At 37.8% G+C, this 8,184-nt stretch overlaps 1 protein-coding gene across 4 annotated transcripts in view; it reads left to right on the forward strand.

The window, feature by feature from the left end:
- The first annotated feature begins 7,502 nt into the window (after positions 1 to 7,502).
- INO80D (INO80 complex subunit D) overlaps positions 7,503 to 8,184 on the forward strand; it is a 46,089-nt gene continuing 45,407 nt past the window's right edge. For 3 of the 4 annotated variants that reach the window (XM_057372845.1, XM_057372841.1, XM_057372844.1), the window contains exon 1: positions 7,503 to 7,988. The gene's annotated coding sequence lies outside the window, so the exon portion shown is untranslated. Of the gene's footprint in view, positions 7,989 to 8,160; positions 8,179 to 8,184 lie in introns of those variants that run through there. The other variant, XM_057372843.1, reaches the window with a different exon arrangement.

An 8,184-nucleotide genomic window follows, 5' to 3' on the forward strand; every position in this document is an offset into this window, starting at 1 on the left:
ATAATAGGGGTCTGCAAAGGCAAGGAAGTGACATAGGCTGGGCAAAATATTGTAACAAAAATCAGAGAAACAAAGCTATTAATGCAACTTCTGTTCATTTAAGAGAAAAAGTTTACAGTTAGTGCTACCACTTGCTGGTCCTGAAGCTGCAGTCTCAGGGAATTATGATAAAGTGGTGATGAGGAGCTGGGATGCTGGGAGATAAACACGCTCTGAGTATTGTTCTTGATGGTTAAGGTAAGAGCTGACCAGCCAGCTGGTAACACTGCGTGAGCCGTCAGTGTGCTGAGCATGTGCAAGGCTGGTGGGTGCCTTTACCCCGACTCTGCTGGGGTGGGCAGGGGCTTTGTTGCATTTTGTTTTGGAGCTGAGCCGAGCTCCGGAGGAGATGCGACTCACCGAGTGCAGCCCTGCTTCCACCTGCTGGCCAATTGGCAGAACTTCTCACCGGCTGCTCGCCAGTTCCCTTCAGGTGCAAYAACCATCTCGCTTGTYCTKGTGCACTCCTGCCTGCACAGCCTGACAAGGGACGGGACTGTGTCTGGGGAGAGATGGATGGGCTTAGTGATTAAGTACCGTCCTCTCTGAACACAGCCCTGTGYAAACACAACTCTTGTGTGCAAACTGTTAACACCAAACATGACAGATAAACCTTGCATTTTTGTAGTCTTCAGCAGGTATTTGTGGGGAGTGAGAGAAGGCAAAGGGTGTGTTAATTCAAGGTAAAACCATATGAAGCAGTTATATTTTCAGGCAAGTTTAGACCAGATGCAGTCAGATTAAAGAGAAACTATAAATGCAGGCAGATTCAAGAATGTAAGTCTAAAGCTGTTATTTCAAACCAAAGACATTTTTAAAAAATACCAAACCCTGTTTAATAGCCACCTTACTGAAAGCACCAGCATCCCATGCATGCATCCCAGTGGTTCCAAAGGGAGAGTGCTTAAAACCCTGGGCAGTGTAGTGAGCTTCTTCAGTAAGAAGAAATCTAACGGAGTTCAAGTCAAACAGGTATATCCTCAGCAAGACTCTCAAATGTCCAGGAAAATTAAGTCCTTCATAAAAATAGTTGTAACTGACTTATTTTTTAATGTGTTCTGAAGCATAGCTCAAGGCAGAAAAGAAAGTGTAGCATTTCCCAAGGAAGTAAAMTATTTGGGATCAGCATCTCTTCTGAGGCTGGTAAGATTCTCCCAGGACTGTCTGCCATATGCTTGACTGGGGGATGTGCTGTATTTTGATGTTCAAACCAAGAGAAAAGCAGCTCAGGCTCATAGCTCTACAGGAAAGGCAGAGTGGCATCAGCCTTAATTCAAAGGGAAAAGGTAATAGAACTTCATCAGTCCCCACACCCCTGTTCCTCATAAAATACYCCAAACAATGGCTGAGTCTAAACATCCTCTCCCAGAAAAAGACAGTTTTCTAATAAAGATTCTAATAATGATATGTAATTAGATGAAATCACTTTTAGTGATGAAGGTTTGAAAGATGGCTCTTTCAAGGAACTGACAGGATGAACAGAGAAAGTGCTAAGCAAATGGATAGAAGAGAACTTCATGGTGACTACTAACATGGAAAAGAAGTAATAAGTAAATGGGGAATTCTGGAGAGCAGTTAAAAGCTAAGGACTTCACTGACAACTGCAGTAAGCTTTTTATAGAAGAACTCCACAAAACATCAAAATGCCTAAGTTCTCCCAGAATTACCTGAGAAGTTGCAATGCTCAAGATGCAGTTTTAAAATTTCTATTTCAAAACAAAAAAACAAAACAAAGCCAAACAAAGCATACCATTAATAGCTGTTAACAGATTATTATTATTATTATTATTAATAACAATACTACTACTACTAATAATAAATATGAAATGCCAAATGGGCATAAGAACCTTTGCGAACATAACACTGAAGTTTACAGAGTCACAAGGAAAACTTTGTTCAGAAATGAACACTGAATCCTTTACTCTATGTGTGGGCTCATGGTCCTTTCTGTTCTGTAAGGTTTTATCCAAAAGACACTTTACAGTAACACAWATTAGTTGATGGAATGATGTCAGCAAAGTGTCCTAAACCGCTGAGGTTATTCCAACTCTCCATAGCTCAACATCACACAAAAAGGCACAGAGAGCCGTAAGTAACATATATAAAGCTTTGTGATTCAAACAAGATGAGTGATTCCATAATCAGCAAAGCCTGCTATACTAAACACTGTTAATTATTTTCTTACAGCTACATATAATCATCTGTTCACAGTGCCTRTTGCTGAGAAACCTACTGAGACTTGGAGGCATAAGAGATAGTAGAGACATCTCCTCACTCAGGCAATACTGAATTTTGAATATACTTAAACAATATTTCAAAGAAATAGTTTTATTTCTTCTTGTGACCTTTGGTATATCTATGTTTATGTTTGAAATGGATCAGAGATGAGAACCACCTATCAAAAGAAACATACTAAGAGCAAAAAGCTTCATGTGTAACAAATAACTTTCAAAATCCACTGGAATCCCATGACTTAAGACACAAATTAAGCACAGCTCCAACTATTTATGAAAAGTCATGTGTTACACACTTTTTCTCAATTACCTATCACATGATATTCCACACCATTGTTGGAAGCTACTCTCAGAGGACTTAAGAGACTGTTGATTTGGTCCACAGTGCGAATTCTCACCTTTCCAACTTGAAGTGGTGACCAAGACCCTCTGCAGCCTGAATGTAAATGAATAACTGAACTAAGAGCAGGGAGAGAGACTGGTGATAAAAGTGTGGAGCTTCTTAACCACTACAGTTAYAGTTAAGGAAATATCAACAGACAGAAGCAGATAGTAAAAATACAATAGTATACCTTGAATTAAYAGAGCAAAATGGAATGGTATTAGAACATTCTGCTGGGGCTGCTGGTTCTGTTCATTTGTCCTCGATTTAAAGAGGTCTCCACAGATGCCCAGTGTACTCTGGACAACCTTCCCACAATTMAGTCTTACTGTTTTGTCTTTGCTGAGCTTTAGGAAGACAATACCATTTATTTAATGCAGATTAAAATACACATTGATAAGAAGAACAGTTTAGTGAAGTCTTAGTTAATTACTATTTTCAGTACCATTCACTATCAATTAATTATATTATCATGTAATAGCTAGCATATATCTGCTCCCAATTGGTTAAACACTTCTGCAGCTAGACTCCTACTGAAACCCACAGCAAAATTCCCATTGCTCAAAAAAGCTTTAATGAAGCCCCTAAGACTCAGGAAAACAAGGTTAGTCATTTGTACTTCGTGTTGCTTTGCTAGCATTTAGAACTTTAAATGAAGCAAAGTTACTGTTGTAGGTATGGCTTGTCCTATACGTTCAGCTGTGCTATCTGCCACACAGGAGTGCACTAAATCATCGGTCTGAAGGAGCTCAGCAGCTGAAATTAAGAAACTCAATTTATGCCAGAACTTGGGTAAATTTCCTTGAGAAAAATCCTCAGACTAAAGACAGTGTTTTTAACATAAGGACTCTGCTGTTTGGAAAACTGGCAGAAAGCAYGCTGATTATCAAATGTGTACAACTGCAGCAGAAAAAGTAACTGAAACCCAGATATACAAGAGATAACCATTGCTATAAAATGTCCATGTTAAAGAATTGTTGAAAAATAAGAATAAACGTTTTTCCATAATACTAATATGTTTGGGATTTAATGGTTAGCTTACRCCAGAACTTACCACTGTTAAATAAAGTAATACCACCTAACAGCTGCRCAAGACATTGCTTAGAAGAATGTATCAAAACTCGAGGTTTTATTTAATTTCTCACCCTTTTCAGGTGTCTTTAAACTTCTAAAGACAAGATTTTCTATACAAATGTAGCTCTCTGGATAGAAAAATCTCTTAACACTTAGAGTTGTTCTTCCCCTTCATAACAGTCATCTGCATTTTAAGTGAATTGATAATCCCTTTCACAAGCACTTGAAGACATTGGAACTRTTCCCTCAGTATGTGACTTTCAAGAAATAATACCAAGATGCAGACATTGTAACACCATTTGTGGAGAACCATAGACTCTCCATCCCATGCACAGAGCCTAAGTCAAGCTCCAGAAATTCTTGAGGTATGCATTTGGGGTGCATACGACCTTGGGAGAGAGTCAAGGTTCATTTCTTGATGCAGCCTCCTCCAGTAATTGGTGTACAACCTAAAGCACTATTTCATTGCTTTTATTAGACTTGCAAAGTTTATTCACTGTGTCACTACCCTCTGTCTCACTATTAGTACAAGTGAGACACATCAGCACACAATGGCTCATTAGCTAGAAACCTGTGATTTACAGAACATTAGTGTTCTCTGACCATTCTCTGCTCAAGTGTACAGTAAGTTGACTGGATGGAGCAGTTGGTCCAGGGATGAGGCCAATTTAAAGCAAGGCAGACAGAACCTATTCTGTAGTGAAGAAATGGAAGCTTCAGAAAACAATTCTGAATGTTGCACAGGGGGCCTTTCATGCTTTGGGTTTAYATACTGTCCTTGTACAGAAGTTTCAGACTCTGATTTGTTCTCCACTGTRATTTCAGAGCACTGCTCTACCCATCAAAATAATGTCTGTCCCAATTTAGGAGTCCCGTCCATAAAGATAAGCAAGTCTKCCTTGAAAAATCTTTTCATACTACATTACTAAAGCTAGCTGACTGCTTCTTTAGGTTGTTACATGTAACATTTTATTTTCAGCAAAACAAAATAATATTTACATCCTTTAGTAAGTTAATGAAAAGCAAATTACTCTTAGGTAAATAAAGTTTWAAAGTTTTTAAAGTTTAAAGTTTTTAAAATTAATTTCTCTAAAGTACAAATTTTAATTTCTCTGTTGAATGATTATGCAATAGGTAACATAACTAAGATCTGGCAAGTTTTTTCTCTTTCTCCTCCTTAAAAAGACTGAATATTTTTTTTGTGTACAAGATACTAAAAGTATCCCATTTCAAGTTTTCCTATTTCAAACTAGATACAAAATGTTTCTCCTTTTRCTTGGCATTAACCTTCTGGCTTCACAATTAACACATATCAGATAGATCTGGGATGTCATCAAAATGTGTAAATGCTACTATGATGCATGCTTAAATTTAGGCATGCAAGTAATCCAATTAAAGTCAGTATCTGCAAATCAAATACATAAGCCAAAGAAAAGGTTTAATATTGTTTCTGTGCTCAGGTTCTCAAGTGCATTCATAGCCATTTCTCTAAAATGTTGTATCATCTGSATCCCATTAAAAAAATACAATTCCAAGATACTACGTGTGTTGTACAGATATTCTCAAGAGTATCACAGAGAGATACAGCACAGATTAATTGTTCATGGTGTGCCTCTCTTCCTAAAACACAAAAAACATCTTAACAGCCCAATGAAGAAAACTTGAACTGTAGTTTAATTATACTAAATTACTGAATTACAGTTTAATGTAGCAATTTTTTCTTTAACACAATGACAGATACAAGAAATTACTTTGTACAGAAACTTGAATTTGGTACTCTAGCAAAATCCTACCAACTTCGTACAAGTTTTCTGCAAGGAATTATAGTGATCCTTCAAAAACTTCTGAATTAGTAATCAGGCCTGCAAGCACTTGCAAAACTGGGGYCTGGGAATTTGGCCCTTTATTTAGAAGAAAGGGAAGGGGTTCATGCTTGTTTATGCTGCAGTTGTTGAATTCTTGAAGGGACTGAGGTAATTTATTTGCAATAYTTCAARGAGTTTGCAGCTTTTCAATCATTCYATACCTGACCAACATTTGTAATCACTGTCACTCCTGTAATGAATWTTAGATATAGAATATAAAAGTAGGTTTTATTGAAATAGCTAACAAAAAGAATCATCATACTTCATATTCCAAAGCCCACAATAACAACTGGTAAAATGATGAAGGATCTAATTATTGCATTACTTCTATACAAAATACAAAATGTTTTGAAATACATTATAGGAGCAACATATTTGGGATTTTTTTGTTGTTTTCTAACATCTGCAGAAATATGCTTTTAACAGATTAATAACTGGATACAGAAAAACACCTCCCATGCAGCAACTCCATAAAATATAACTCTCTGGATTATTAAAGTGTGCTAGGTAGACTAACCATAATCTAAAAAAAAAATCTTGCTGAACAAAAAATAAACAGTCTGACACAAAGACCAGCTGACTTTTAATTATACTTCAATTAAAATTTATTCATCTATATGAAAAACCTGCTGTGAACATACAAATAATGCTCACCATGCAGGCTGGGCAGACTCAAAGTAYGTTTTCAAATGTGGATGTATCTAAATAGGGGATTTTTTTTTTTTTTTTAAGATTACAAGAACTGAACTAAACCAACATATTTCAGATTTAGAAGAGGATAGTACATAAGTAATTCAGTACCTTCCATATGATCTTAATCTAACTGCAGTTCAATTAGTCTATACCACCTGAATAATTTTTACAAGGGAAAAACTTAAATGTATAGCTCATTAGTTTCCTAATTATTTCCTCTTCCTTCGGGACAAATAAAAAGGCATATTTGCAGTTATCTCTGAACAGGGCTGTGCACAATACTACTTCAAGAAACATTATCATAGGTGTGCCGAATAGAGATCAGTGGCTTTCTTCACCTATAGATAAACCTTAGCACCTCACATTTTGACAGCATTTAATACATTTTTTACAGTCTAATAAAAGCATCTCCAACAAAGAAAAACACTATTACTMTATATATCACAAGACACTGTCACATAAACTTATAGCATTTCTCAACTCTGTAAGCAAGTCAGGAATAATATTCATAAACATCAAGAACAAAGCCTCCRAATCAAAACAGTAACTCAAAAAGAACCAAAACAGATTTTTAGAAGGCTACAAAGCTCTTTGAAAACATTAAAAACAAAACTCAACTACTGCCCCCAAATTTCTTGCTATGAGTTAGTTTCTTCACATCCCATGATGAAGGGCAGACAATGCTAAATTTATGACAGCACAATTTCCCAGATATCTATCACAGGTTCCTCTCACTCGCATTAAATCCCCCATAATTTCTCTACATAGCCTACTCTAGAAAGAAATAAAAAAGGTAAAAATTTTAAAAATCGGTTTTTTTCCCTACGTGTACATCCAATTTTATTTACAATGCCTTGAGAGAGAGAAAGACGTTATGGTACAGTTACACCAAGCTATCGGGTATCAATCTCAGCTGTTTACTAATATTACGAGTACGAAAAACAAAGTTACACGAACTTCCATAATTACACACTAATTTTTAGAACCATCACACAATAACCAAAAATTATCAACTTTATAAATACAGAAAAAATTAMATAGTCTTAAGAACAATTAAGTTACTAAAAATACATATTTTACCGTACCTCCTTTAATTTTTTTTTCCAGAGTTGATCTTTATAGGTTATTAAAAAAAAATTCTTCAGCCGCAAGCCTTCGTATTTTATTTTTATTTAAAATAAAAAAAAAATCCCAAAATTATAAAATATTTTGKTTTAGCCATTTGGCTCCCTCCTTCAAATTGACACTTTATAAAAACCTTCTTTACTTTTTTTCCCCCTCCCTCTCTCCCTCTCTACTACCTCCAAGATGGTAGGAAAGTTGTTGTTTTGGAGGGCAGAGGAGCCGTTCTCTGATGTTATGTCCTCTCGGTGCCTGTAGTGGTGCTATAGGAGGCTGCTGGCTCTCTTCTTGAGCAGCCCCAGCAGCCCTGCCTTCTTTGCTGGAGAATATATTCAGGGATTCCCCTTAATAATCACCTACCCTCTGAGCACTTTGTAGTTTTAAAATAATAAAGAGCCCCCAAAGCTTCCTCCCCACAAAAAGCAGGATCTTCTCAGAGACAGGGGGGCAGCAGCTCCTCAGCACAGAGCCCGAGCACATTCCCAGTCCCTCTGCTGGGGAGGAAACTCTGATCTGTCAGCCCAACAGAGGGAAAGGGGGGAGAGGAGAGAGAGGAGGGAAAAAAAAGCAGCTGGAAAGGTAAGCCAGGCCCGGCCTGCACCCCCGGGCTCGCGTAGCGCGGCAGGCGGTGCGGAGGGTGCAGGGCGGGCGGGGAGGCGGGCTACGCGAGGCCGGGGATCGGCCGGGGCGGCGTAGGCCGCAGCAGGGGGTGCGGGGAGCCAGGGGGGTTTTTGAAGCTTTCGGGCGCCGGGAAGAGCGCCGGAGGGGGGTGAGA

The sequence above is a fragment of the Malurus melanocephalus genome, unplaced genomic scaffold (genome assembly GCF_030028575.1).
Source record: "Malurus melanocephalus ecotype Western Australia unplaced genomic scaffold, MMel_1.1 scaffold_180, whole genome shotgun sequence".
NCBI classification, from domain to species: domain Eukaryota; kingdom Metazoa; phylum Chordata; class Aves; order Passeriformes; family Maluridae; genus Malurus; species Malurus melanocephalus.